Source organism: Podarcis erhardii (genome assembly GCF_964252035.2).
Source record: "Podarcis erhardii genome assembly, chromosome: 8".
NCBI lineage: Eukaryota > Metazoa > Chordata > Lepidosauria > Squamata > Lacertidae > Podarcis > Podarcis erhardii.
The window spans coordinates 39,697,696-39,712,052 of record NC_138499.1 but is presented as its reverse complement, the minus strand read 5'-3'; the positions used below and the strand labels follow the sequence as shown (position 1 = coordinate 39,712,052).

The window sequence follows — 14,357 nt, the reverse complement described above, 5'->3', positions numbered from 1 at the left end:
TGCTAAATGTATTTAGGACTGTGGCATCAGTGAGCCTGTAGGTGTAGTATTCCCGTAGTATTGATCCTGATGATGTTTAATTCATGTACCAAATTGAGGAGAATGACTACAGCAATAATCGGGAAATAATACACAGTTCCTCTGTTGATAGAAGCTTGTTTGTTGTTGCTATAGGTAATGCTGGCATTAACATTGTGTCAACACACTTGCACAAGGCGAGTGTCTACAGTGTATCATAGCAGCACAGGTGAGGTGAGAGCTTCAGTTCTACAGGAACATCTTGCAACTTTGATTTTTTAAGAAAGTTCTTCCCTACAGCTTCCTATATTATCTCAAAGAGCTTCAAACCTGTAAGTGGTTCCTAATTTAAGTGCATCCTGGGAATGTCAGATACATACTTAAATATTTATCTCAGTGAATTTATTGTGGCCACATTTGGATACCAGGGAGCGAGCTGTTCTGTGATTACTTTGGGTTGTGACGGCTTCATTACATATGTTTGTGGTATTTTTGTTCTTTGCCTGGCATTAGATTAATATCTGTGTCAATCTTAGGAAGGACTGAGAATGTTTAAAATGGGGCAAGTGCATCCTTATCCTAAACATGACTAAAGTACCCTATATGATCACACTGGTTGGACTATGAAGTACAAGGTTTCACAAATGTAATACCCTAGTACTTAACTTCCTATTTTTCCTTTCTCTTGCATAAAATGGGCTGTGTTGTTGGATATATGTATATGTATGTGTACACACACACGGTTTTATCATAAGGATAAACTTTGAGGGATCAGCTTGCAGTGTGATTAATCAGAGTAAACCTGTCTCTTTTCCATTTTATTTTATTTTAATTGATTTTCAATGATACAACAAATATAATACAAAATCAAAAGAAAAGAAACTTAGGATGGTAAATAAGATGAAGCAAAATATCAAGCATGAGAGAGCAGGAGCATTACTATGTAGAATTGTATAATAATAGTTGATTATGTACGGTACTACAATGTACAGACTACAACCAATGTGACACTAGAGATTATGATCAATGATCTTTTTGATAATAAATTGTAAATCAAATAATAAATAGTAATAATAATAATAATAATGAGCCAGAGTCCACCCATGGCTATTTTAGACCACTGGTACGCTGTGGAATGTACTGAAAATACTGTAGTCTAACTTAACAAATGCCAAGAAAAGGCAGATAAAGTCATGGGGCAGAATTCAACATTGCACTATGGTGAGCATTCTGTCAACCCAAGCATTGCAGCTTGCCTGAGAGAATGATCTCCCCTCTTTTCCATGCATGCTGTCCTAGGGGTTCTCCTGATTCCCCCAGAGCTGGGATGATGGGAGATGCAAGCCCCATTGCAAAGCAGAAACCCTCATCCCCCGACAGGACTCATTAGGTCAGAGGTCGCAACCTAAGGCCCATGGGCCAGAAGTGGCCCATGAGGATCGCTTAACCGGCCCATGAGCCACCCCCAAACTGAGCCGCCCACTCAGCAAGTCCTCGCATGCTGCGCTAAACTGGTGTATGGGGACTCTCTTCCATGGCTCCGGAAATCGCATCTGCACATGTCCACGGTGCTGGAAATCGCTTCTGCGCATGCCCAGATGCCGAAAATTGCACCTGAGCAGAAGCGATTTTCAGCATCTGGGCATGCACAGAAGCGATTTCCGGTGCTGCAGATATGCGCAGGCACGATTTCCGGTGTCGCACTGTGCCGGTCTGGCCCACGAAGGATCTCTGAGGGAGTGATCTGGCCCACCCCCGGTAAGCCTTGCCGACCCCTGCATTAGGTGAATCCACCCAAGGCAATCACTTTTTAAATGCCAGTCCAAGAATCACTATTGCAATTATACTTGTGGTGCAGCTGGCTTAATGCCCAATCCCAAAAGTTGTTAAACCACAAATTTTATATTTAGTATGTGACAGACCACCACTACCACCCTAAAACTGTACAGAGTCAGAAAAAAAGACATTACTGTAGCTTCTCTTATCGCAAGTACACCAATACAAAATACTGTGGACTAGGGTGTGACTGCACTGCATTCAGTGGGACCATACCTTGCATTGATGGAGACTTGAGTCAAGAAACAAATCGCTAATACTTTGTTTGGTTTCATTTATGAATATTTTGTTGCTATTATTGAGATGCAATTTATTTCCCAAACGAGTGTCACTTATTTACATGCCCATGCAATCATTTCTTTGTTTTCTGAAACATTTGCCAAGTTGTAATCCCTGTTGACTTTTTCTACTATTTGCACCATGGCAATACTCCTCCAGATTTTGTTTATACACATTCCACTGCCTTGGTACGGTATCACTTAGGTTAGTAAGAATACACAGTGTCCTTAGAAACTGTAAACGGAATATGAAATCATGGTGGGTTCTTTGTTTCTGATTGACTTAAGCATAGTGACATACTGTTAAGGTTCCTTGAGCATGACCCAGATAGTCAACAGTTGTAAGAAAATGATAGGGCTTAAGTTAAATTCTATTAATATGCAAGGGAAGCACTAGTCCTTGTCATGTTTATACAAGTGAAATTCACATTAATACTTGAGGTTTAATTTTTGTAAAAAAGGGGGGAGGGGAAGACTAACTTAGCTGCAATCCTCTGTGCATCACTCTTACTTGGGAGTAAGCCCACTGAACTGAAAAGAAATTGTTTCTTAATAAACGTGCATAGGTTTGCACTGGAAGCTGGGAACATGATAGCCAGAGTCATATAGGCGGCTCCCTTTTTGTAGAATGCTTTCCCCAGGGAGTTTCAGCTGATGTCTTCATTATACACCTTTTGGTGCCAGGCAAAAACATTCCTCTTTAACCAGGCCTTTGATTGACTGACATCTAGTGCTTTTTTAAAATGTGTGCAGGGTGTGTGTGGGTTATTATTATCAACAATTATTATGTATTTTATGTTTTTATATTGTGATTTTATCTTGTCAACGGCCCTGAGACCTGCAGGTATAGGGCAGCATGCAACTTTAAGAAATAATAATAATAATAATAATAATAATAATAATAATAATAGCCTTGACTACCTTTGTGATCTAGATAAATAGAGGAGATCCTGCCCCAAGTTCCTTTCAATGCATATTTATGGATGAGACCCAAGGAGGTGTTATTTTTGGATTAACTGCTGTAGAATACAAATGTGAGGTTGTGTGTGTGCTGCATTAGTTCACAGCTTACCACAGCAGGGGCTTTCTATCCTGTCAAGTGGCAATAAAGCCTGATAAAGGCCTGCTATTCTCGGTGCATCCTATTATAGAAAGAAAAAGTGTCAGGCCTACCCATCAGAAGACCATGCCACAATGTATGCAAATAGGTTCCCTTAAGCCCCCTCATTCTCAGTTACCTGCAATGAAAGATGTATGTGACAGACATTGGGGTTTGTGTGTTCGGGATGAACTTGTTCATGCACCTTTAAAAAAACACCACAGTCTGGCCATTCTGATTATTATCCTGTTCCTTTGATAGCTTTCTTTTATACTGTGCTATTCTTCTCTATGTGAGGATGCTCTCAATCCAAATCTAAATGAGCATCTATTGGGTTTCTTTTCTTAACTGTCTTTTCAATCAGCCAGTTGTTGCTTGGTGAGTCCGATTGCTGCTTGCTAATCAAAGCTCACAAGTCTGACATGGTACAGTTTTGCCAAAAATTCTGTGGAGAGCACATACACTTTGTTCTGGCAAGGAAAAGCCAATCTGCAGCAGACAACAATACATTTGTGCTTTACTTTTCAATTTATCCTGACCTTGACTGTGTGAGCAGTTCTTCCAAAATATGTGAAGCTCATCCTTAGATTTAATTTAATTCCTAACAGTCACATATGTTTCTTTTATGAAACCTTTAAACTTTCCCTGCCACCTTTCTAGAAAAGAAAGACTGAGGTAAAACTTCAACTTGTTTCTTTCAATTCTTCTGAAAACATGGGAAATATTTTCCCTCTGGTGTGTGTCTGTGTCTGTCTCTGGAATCCTAAAGGTCTGCTTTGTTGCATAGTTTACTTCCAGGTAAACATATTTTGTAACATGTTTATCTTTTATAGCATTATATCATTAAATGCTTTTCTGTTCTTCTTGGAACTCGGAAATCTCTTAGGCTTTTAATTTTCCTGTTCACACACCTGTTTCTTCTAGACACTTTTAAAATGATGATTATAGATATCTGAAAAATCCTTTGGTTGAATTTTAAAGAATTCAGCAAGTTGGGGAAAATAGACGTTGTTATGGTTTCAGAAAAGTTGGCATTGATGTGACTGGAAAATGTTCAGAAACTAAACAAAGAACTTTCAAGAAGAAATCTAGTTTGTGATTTTGCCAGTCACTAGCATGTGGTCTGCAGAAGGTTGCCCAGAAAGGAATGAATACTTGGGACTCAGCTACATTAGTAAAGAAACAGCAATTTGAATGTGCTATAAACATGCAACACCCAATTGTGCCAGAGAGCAGGAAATTTTGAAATGAGGTTTTCCATAGGGATTTCTTTCTTTTGTTATAACTATCTAATTTCTGGCTTATTTTTAGCATCTTTTCCTGTGTCTAGATCCACCCCTGGGCTGAGAAAGGTTTCCCATCCCTGATCTATGTAAGGTGAGTGGGGCTTTCAAGCAAATAGCAGTTTCTAAAAGTGCTTATCAAGTGACTAGTTTTATGTAACTTTATGGAAATGAAGTACCTTTCCTGACATGTATATATGTGTATATGTGGCTTATTTTGCTTAAAAATATTGATACCCCAACTTCCCTCACATAATGTAAGGTGTCTTACAGAAATAGCAAAATACAACACAACTATAGCAGCATCAGTACATTACCATTGAGATTCATTTTTAGGAAAAAAGTGACTTACGACAGCAACAGCAATTAATAACAGAAACACCAGCAGACAGTTTAAAAGCAACAGCTTTCTAAGGCTGCCTGAGATCCTTTGGAAGGGCAAGTGCCTTAGTACCTTGAGGGAAGATGGTTGTTTGCTTCAAAATGAAGGACAGACCTGAGACAGAGGCTCCCTTCTGTCACTATTCTTTCTAGTCTACTCTGTCCTTTTTATTGTTGGATCTGAGAAAGTTCCTGTGCAATCTTCTGTAAACCTATTTGGGAATAAACCCATTTAAGTGTTTGGGAAGTACTTCTGGGTAAACATACATAAGAATGGGCAGTAAGCGTGGCAGCCACAGAGATAAAACTCCAGTTATATTTACATCTTTTGTCTTCAGTCACAGATAGGTTTTTATTTCTGGCTCTTGGCAGTCAAAATGGTGCTAAAATTAGAGAGGCTTTAATAGGGAAAAAAAAATTAAGACAGTTCAAAATTGAACTACTGCCGTGCTGTACTTTGTACAATTTTGGCATCCGCCTGCCACATTATTATGGCCATATATTACAAAGGAGGCTGCTGAAAGAGCCAGATGACTTCATTAGGTTTAGATAAGTCACTCATCACCTTTCCTTTTCCAGGCAGTGAGGCACACAGCAGTTTGAATGGTATATTGGCTTTGTCTTTCACTTGTTTTTTTCAAAGGGATCCTGGCATAGCTGTCAACCTTCCCTTTTTTTGCGGAAAATTCCCTTATTTCAGCGCCGTTTCCCGCTGCTATCCAGGATTGTTAGATATCCCATAGACTGTCTCCGGGACAGGTAAGGCTGCTGATCCCTTATTTTCAAATCTGAAAGTTGACAGCTATGCTGCTGATCCTTATTTTTGAGGCTGCTGATCCCTTATTTTCAAATCTGAGAGTTGACAGCTATGGATCCTGGTCTTAGGGATGTGATGTTTATTTGAATGGGAATCCTTTACAAGCTGGAGTGTATAAGAGGGTTAGGTCTGCCTACTGTTTTTATAAACCCCCAAATAACAGTTAGCATAGGAAGCAAACTGACATGACAGAAGCTGTGTTGGGCCTACATATAGTCTCATCCTTTCTGCTCACAAGGGCACGATGCAGCCACCTCTCCCCAAGTGTTGCCATGATAAGTGTGCACTGCAGTGCCTCAGGTCAATGAACCACAGGACTGGATGGAATAGCATGCCATTACCTTCCATATTAGCCAAATCCTCCTTCTGCCAGTGAGCTGCAACACATGGAGGCCTACTCTAAAAATAAAGTATAGTGCTAATTGGCCATATGGATCCCATAGATACACTAGTCTGCCCTTTGAGCTGCCAAAGATAAGCAGAAATATTTTTGCTAATTATCTTTTAGTTAATAATGATTTGACCGCTGACTTACGATTTTTTTATTGTCAATTTATTTTCACCATGAAAAATAGGAAAAGCCCTGCTATTAAGTAGATGCTTGCATATATGTAAAGTTAGCTTGGCCATTACTCTCTAGAGCTCCTAGACTCTCATGCAGAGTTGAGAGTTCATAACACACAGTAATAAATTAGTTTTGACATTCACATTCCTTTATAAATGTGGCTGTAGTAAGCACAAAATGAAAAAAAATGGTAACGTCTACAAGTGAAAACATTGGGAAGTGATTTATCTCAGCAGGGAAGGAGCTAATCATTTTTTCCACTTTTTATCCGGAAACTTATGGATTTAATTTCTTAGATAAGTCTTTGGCACCCTTAGGCAAAACTGAATACAAAGCAGCAAAAGTCTGGTGGGTGGAGACAGAATTAGTCAGAGCTTTCACAAGAGCAAGTTTGATCATCTGTTAAAAATAGTTTTCTTGATGAACTTAAGTGATAAAGATATTTTTACTTATCACAGCAAGAAGGCCTTTCAATTTATCTTGAATATAGAACTAGCATCTCTAGAGCTGCAGAATTAGGAAGCACGCACATACATATACACATTCATAATTACATTTAAAAATGGGATACCAGTGTATATATGTTTGAGGATGATGTCCACAAAAATCTGAGACATAATTCATAACAAACATTCCCTCTCTCTCCTTACATTTATATCTCACTTTCTTCCATCATGGAACCCAAGGTTACATGCAAATGGTTCCTAGGTGATCTCCCATCTGGGTACTGGTCAGACCCCAAACTGCTTAGCTTCCACGAGGTGGTGTTTCCCTGTGCCTGGGACCAAATTCTAACAAACATAACAAAACAAATTCCTTCCAGTAGCACCTTAAAGACCAACTAAGTCAGTTCTTGGTATGAGCTTTCATGTGCATGCACACTTCTTCAGATACACCAACACGGCTACCTATCTGTAACTAACAAACATAGATCGCAGAACTATAGCTGTAACCAATAGCTATAACATACAACTCAATTTTCTATAACCACTGACAAGTTTAAATGGGAAGGGACAGTGGTTCTGTGATCTATGTTATGACCCAAATTTCACATAAGGCAACATTTGAGCAAATTTAGCATGACATCTGTTATGTGCTGAAGTTCTCACCCTGGGCCAGCAGGGGTATACTGTAGATAGTTATGCAAATGAAGGATCGAAAGGGACGTTCAGTGATTGGATAGTTTTAGAAAGTTGTTACAGTAACAAGGTACTGGAGCTCTATATAAGCAGGCTGACTGAGCCCTTCAGTTCAGTTCTGTTCTGGCATCTGAATAAAGAAGAGCTGTTTGAAGAATTGCTGTGTCATCTGATATGTTCACCCACAACTTAACAACATCTGAGAAAATTTTGGCAGAAGCCAGAAAAGTTTTGGTAAGAGTAGCAAAAACCCTGGAGGTTGTGCTAGCCTGCAGGACTGGACCTGCCATCCAGTGTAATAAAGCATTTTCCTTCAAATGACACATGGGGGTAGAGAAAGGCAAGAATTTTTGTTTTAATGGGTCTGCAAGGCTTTTTAAAACAACCCTAGCTATTCGTGTCTGAGAGAGTGTGGGGTGGGTGAATACCATTTTAACTCTGCTTGAGGTACCTAAGTGTATTGGGCCAGCACTGCTCACATGCCTGGGTTCACTGCATTTCACCTTAACCCAAAATTCACCTTGAGTTGCATGGTTTGTCTTCAGGCAAATCACTTCAGGAATCTTGTGGGTAGCCAACAATTCTAGAAGGCACACAGAATTTCCCTGTTTTCCCTTACACTAACATTGGAACATATGGTGGAATTTAATATAGCACTAAGATGTACAAGCATTGCAGCTTGCCAGAAGGAATGATCTGATCTTTCTCTCACCACCCTGTGCTGCTCTTGGGCATTCTCCTTGGGCATTTTTTTTGGGGGGGAGGCATTGGTGGGGAGGGGAGATGGAAAGCCTAGTTGGGCAAGTGAGAGTGATTTATCTCAGCAGGGAAGGAGCTAATATTTCCCCCCCACTTTTATAACCTGAAATTCATGCATTCATTTATTTTTATATATCAGTCTTTGGCACCCTTATGCAAAATAGGTGACAGTGACTTTAAAATTATGATCCTAAACCTGACCAAGCAATATTTCCTCACCTGCCTTTCTCCATGTTATTTTCCTCCAACCAAAAAGTGAATTCTAAATTAGCAGAATGCTTGGTAAAGGATTCATATTGCTGAACTAGTAGATCAACTGAATGCACCAGTTCTAGAAATTTCAGTATGATATGTTTTAAAATTTTTATATTCCAAATATAATGGAGTCCAGCATGGGGATAAATAGAAGTCTTGCACAAACAATATGTTCTGTTATGTTTTTCAAAGGCGAGATTGAATACAGGCATGGGCTCAAAATAGCATTAAACCAATAAGACTATCTAATTGCTTAGAGATAGTTTGCATGACCAGATTACTGCAGTGTGGCAGCTCCTTTCACATCAGCCTCTTTAAAGCAAACAGGAGTTATAATAGGGTATCAATATCAATGTGAGTAGGGGACATAAGATGTATCTGTTCCAGTCATTTGTTTTCACCAGTCCAACCAGTTGTCTCTGGAAGCTAATAAGCATGACATCATTATTATTTTTGTATTTTTGTAATTTGTTGTCAGCATCTAGTATGCAGAACATGGAGGTTTTGTTTAGTTATCATAGCAAAGAGTATTTATTTAGAACTCTTCCACCCCACTTTTCTCATGAAGACTTTAAGTGACATACAGTAATGAATGTTGATGGTGAGGAGAGAAGTGAAGAAGATTCCAGAGCCTGTTCCTGTTCCAGCTGGACTACCCACCCTGGCTCACTCCACTAAGCCATCTTGCAAGAACGTCTCTGTGGGAAAGAGCAGGGGAGTGACATAGAGAGGCCTGGGCTATGGGTAGCAGTCTGAGGTAAACCAGGTGCCATAGGACAAGCCAATAGTCATGAGTGAAGAGTAAAGACTGTCACATGGATGGTTGAGCAAGCTTGCTTTGTGCTGCTCCAGAGGTTAGGACCTGACCCAATGGATTGAACTTATAAGAAAGAAAATTCCAACTAAACATAAGGAAGAACTTTCTGGCAATTAGAGCTGTTTGACAGTGGAATGGTGTACCTCGGAAGGTAGTTGATTCTCCTTCACTGGAGGTTTTTTAATAGAGGTTGAATGCCCATCTTGTCAGAGATTCCTTAACTTGACTCTTTCATTGCAGCGGATTGGACTAAATGAATCATGGTAACCCTTCCAGCTCAACAATTGTATTGTTGTGTATTAAAGTTCTCACCCTGGCCACCAGGGGCATTGTGTATATAGTTTTCATTCAGGTCCACATAAGTTAATTTAGGCGGGAAACCCTGGGTGGTGTTGTTACAATGTTGACAGCCGGCTGCCTATAAAAGCAGGCCGGCTGAGCTGTTTGCTGTTTAGTTCAGTTCCAGCTTACTTATAAAGAACTACTTGGGGAAATCTCTGTGTCGTCTGCTATGTCCACCCACTACTTAATATGTATGATTCTATGACCCAGGACCAAAAACCAACCAACCAACCAACCAACCAACCAAGGGCTCCTCCAGATGACCTCTTTATTGAGCATAGATCCTAATTTGCTTGTGGTTTACACATCTTTTCATTAATTATTTGTTCATGACAGAGCATCTGGATAGAAACACCTCCTCCTGGAGCCTTCTAATGGGATATCCCATTCCCTTAGGTTAAGGGGACAGTGTCCACCACCAAACAGTAGGGCCCAGCCAAAAAACTGATGAATGGTTGCCCTCAGATGCCAGTTGAAGGGGGAGGAGGCCTGATGGAACCGTCCTGTCACAGCAGAGCTGATGGAGTGTACAGTATGTGTAACAACCATGTGTTTGTTCTTCTCCTATATAGCACTCCCCCTCCCTTTACCTTTGTGTTACCAGTTATTACATTTTTCTTTTGGAGAATTTCATAAACCTGAAGGGATTAGCATGATTAAAAGTTCATGTAGATCAAACTGCTGCGCTAACTCAATCTTATCAGCCAAAAATGTTAATAATAGCACTTTCCCCCCGAAACCTTTGTGGAAAGGATGTAAGTAGGCTGGGCACATTCAGAGAAATTTAACTCAGGCCCTATCTCTGTGATAATTTCCTTTTCAAATGGATAACGATTTCCTAGTTCCATACCTTAGTGAATGGTTCAATTAAAAAACAAACTCCCAGGGTTTCAGAGGTTGAAAGGACTTGGAGTTGTCAGGCATACTATCAACTTTTCTTGTGTCACAAGGCCAGCCATATTCATTTAACTGTTGTAGCAACTTAATATTTTAATAGAGTGACTCACACATGAATGATAAAAATATTCTGCTCAGCATTGTCCTCTCTAGCAAATCTTAACAAAGAGTGTCATTCAAAGGGCACAGGTTGGTGAAATCACAAAAATTTAGTTCAAAAGCTCCGTGGACTTCCATTTTGCTGCACGCCTGCTTTGAATGATTCAGCCAAAAGTGAGCACTCAGGAAATCATTCCCATTTAGCTTAGGACAGTGTGAGGCTGAAACAGAATCCAGAAAAGTAGATATACCCTGAAATCCCATAGATGTCAGGGTCTTAACTCTCATTCAGTTGAATTTTCATGACATTGAGGGGCTAAGTGCATGTTATGTGGGCACACATGTATTTTTTTTATTTTTATTTTTAGAAAAGCAGCTTTGGGAAAGGGGAATTTCAATGACAAAGCAGGGGAGTGCTTACATCAGCCCTTCTTTTGTGTTTGAGATGCCCTCTCTCAGTCAGCTTCTCCCTGCACCCCACAGCAGTGTCAAAATGTTTCTCCTTTCATTAGTTGTTTTTATACAGGTGTCTCCCCCACCCCACTTATATATGTAAGTGGGGAGCACCCTCTAAACTGCCTCCAAATACCCATTTCCCCCCTGTTCTCCAGTTCTCTCTCTCCCTCTCTCCTCACTTCAGACCCAAAAATATGGTTTTGAAGCTCTGGGGCTGGCTGTAGGATGCGTGGGAAAGCAGGAACTTCTGCTGTACTACCACGCAAGTCAGCTGTTAAGCAGGGAGGCTGAGCAGCCTAAACAAAGCCCTGCTGCACCTCAGGTCTCTTTGGGGTTTCCTCCACCCTCACTGATAATCCACTTTAGGCTCTGGGGAGCGTCTCCTCATGACTTCCCACCTCTCTCCTGCCATTTCCGGGCTTGAATTAAACTATTTATTTATTGCCTAGGTGGTGCTGTGGGTTAAACCACAGAGCCTAGGACTTGCTGATCAGAAGGTTGGTGGTTTGAATCCCCGCGACGGGGTGAACTCCCGTTGCTCAGTCCCTGCTCCTGCCAACCTAGCAGTTCAAAAGCACGTCAAAGTGCAAGTAGATCAAATAGGTAGCGCTCTGGCGGGAAGGTAAACGGCGTTTCCGTGCGCTGCTCTGGTTCGCCAGAAGCAGTTTAGTCATGCTGGCCACATGACCCGGAAGCTGTACGCCGGCTCCCTTGGCCAATAAAGCAAGATGAGCACTGCAACCCCAGAGTCAGTAACAACTGGACCTAATCGTCAGGGGTCCCTTTACTTTACCTTTATTTATTGCCTAGCTTATATGTGGTTGTGCACAAGGTGATCGCACATAAGGCGGGTGCGGTGGGCCTGTATATGGAAGTGATTTTATGTTACAACTCAGAACCAAGGCCTTTTCAAAACAGCTCACAATAAAAAAACAAAAACAAAATATAATAAAACAGCAGCCTAAATCCAATCATTAGCAGTACATACAAATCAGATTACAGTGGTACCTCGGGTTAAGAACTTAATTTGTTCTGAAGGTCCGTTCTTAACCTGAAGCACCACTTTAGCTAATGGGGCCTCCTGTTGCCGCTGCTCTGCCAGAGCACAATTTCTGTTCTCATCCTGAAGCAAAGTTCTTAACCCGAGGTACTGTTTCTGGGTTAGCAGAGTCTGTAACCTGAAGCGTCTGTAACCTGAAGCGTATGTAACCTGAGGTACCACTGTGTGTGCATACACACACACACACACACATTTAGGCTAACATAGCTGCATAGAATGTATACTACATATGGAACATTATGGAGGCATCTCCTGGGATAAATTGTACATCTTTATTATCTTATGAACCTAGACCTATTATATTTAAATCTCAATAGGCAGTTTATTTTTATTCTTCTACATGATTGGACCAATGAAATTTTAAATTGATATCACTATGATTCATACAACTGCTCTGCGTTGCATTGTTGTATTTTGTACTGTTATTAGAAAACTGAAATAAAAACAGTTATTCACTATGTATGTATGTATGTATGTATGCATGTTACAACCAGCCTGAATAATGAGATTAATAATAAAAAGACAAGTTACAAAACAATAATGTTGAATAGCCACTGATTCTCAGGGCATGATCAGAAGGTCTGTGGCACAGCAACCTTGCTCAAGCTAAGGAGGTCTGGTCTGATCAATGTCTTTGTAGTAGAAATGTTGGAAGCCCATGTTTCCCTGAAGGAGGAAAAAGGAAACAAACAATTGTATTCAGAGATTATATGCAGGTAGCACTGACTTGCTAGGCTTGATTCTTAAAAAGGAGCCATTTCCCATCAAATATTTAAAAATTCAGCCAGAAGGCATGCACTTATTGCTAAAAGGGTCTGTGGAGAGATTTATATTAAATTTAAGAAATAGTACTCAGTAGCTTAAAGAACTTTGAACTGAACAGAACATAAACTCGATTGCCTGAGCTATGATCAGTGTGCAGCTATACCAACTGACATGTACTTTGGACACTAAATTATTGTTGTAATAAGCTGGTTAAACCAGGTTGCAGTGTAAAAAATGCACACTTGTTCCAAGGGAGCGTTGTATATTATCACATCAGTCTTGTGCATTTATTTATTTTAAATGGGTGGCAAAACTAGCCTAAAGCAATGTATATAGTGTTCCCATCAGTGCTCAGCATAAGCATATATAATAAACACATTTAAAGGGGGAAAGCCAATTAAGAATTGTTGTGATATGTACTATCAGCTGAGGAGAATTGTTATTGCCACTGCTTTACAGTCAGCAAGGCAAGTTTGCTGTAATCCGGATTAAGGGAAGAAGCTACAAATCTTATTATACCTTTGGTAGTAATTAGATAGAACATTTGCCATCTGGAGATACATTTCCATAAGAAGAGCCACCTCATTCCATAGGCACAAAACAATGTCATCCTTCTGTGTCTGCAAAAATACTGCATTGAAATCTCTCACTTGATTGCCAGCTCTACTTGATCCAGCCTCTCTATGAACTGGAATCCACTGTGGGATGGATACAGACTATACAGGGCAAAAGCGACAGGACCAGAAGATCTAGAATTATATGCTCTGCAGCGCTGGGACCCCAGAAATCACCAATAATCTTAAGCCACTTTAAAGAAGAAGAACTTCTTACTGTTTGGCTGATCACTCATAATAATTGGAAGGGTTGGCTATTAGGAGAAAGAACAGCTTCGACTTTGTGATAAAGAAGGCTGAATCATGGCGTCTCAGTCTAAGAGTTGGAAGTTCCACCCCTGGAAATGATTTACAACCAAAGGGAATTGCTACACGAGGGAATACTGACAACAACATTATTGCAGTCATGCAAAGATTTGGATGATCAAAGTTTGATTCCCCACCCCTGCAACTCCAAAGGTTCAGTGACTGGGGATGTTCTCCCATGGAAAACGAATATCAAGAAGAAACATGCAATAGTTGTGTTTGTTTCCTTTCAGAATGGAAGAAGATCTAAAGGGAAACAATGTGAAAAGGTTACATGACTAAAATACTAGCTACTTTACCTGCAAGGAAGTCCAGATTGCTTCAGACGACTTTCTCGTTCTTCTTCCTTTATCTCATATAGGTTATGATTCTGGGTAAGTACAAAAACTAGGGCTGAGGTAAAATAGCGTCCAATCCCCCACCCCCACTGCAAAAAAACTCTCTGGGTGGCAAAATGGGGCAGAGGAAGCCACCAGATATATTCGGGGAGGGGCAAGGTAAAATTATCCAACAGCTTTTCCTCAGAAAATGTTCTGAGAAATTTAAGTCGACTTAATCTTTATTGAAACTC

General features: G+C 40.3%; 1 protein-coding gene across 4 annotated transcripts in view; it reads left to right on the top strand.

Annotated features, from left to right (window-relative positions):
* The first annotated feature begins 223 nt into the window (after window positions 1-223).
* Window positions 224-14,357, top strand: part of RP1 (RP1 axonemal microtubule associated) — a 188,696-nt gene continuing 174,562 nt past the window's right edge. For 3 of the 4 annotated variants that reach the window (XM_081873914.1, XM_081873915.1, XM_081873912.1), the window contains exon 1: window positions 224-350. The gene's annotated coding sequence lies outside the window, so the exon portion shown is untranslated. Of the gene's footprint in view, window positions 351-4,542; window positions 4,609-14,357 lie in introns of all 4 variants that reach the window. The other variant, XM_081873913.1, reaches the window with a different exon arrangement.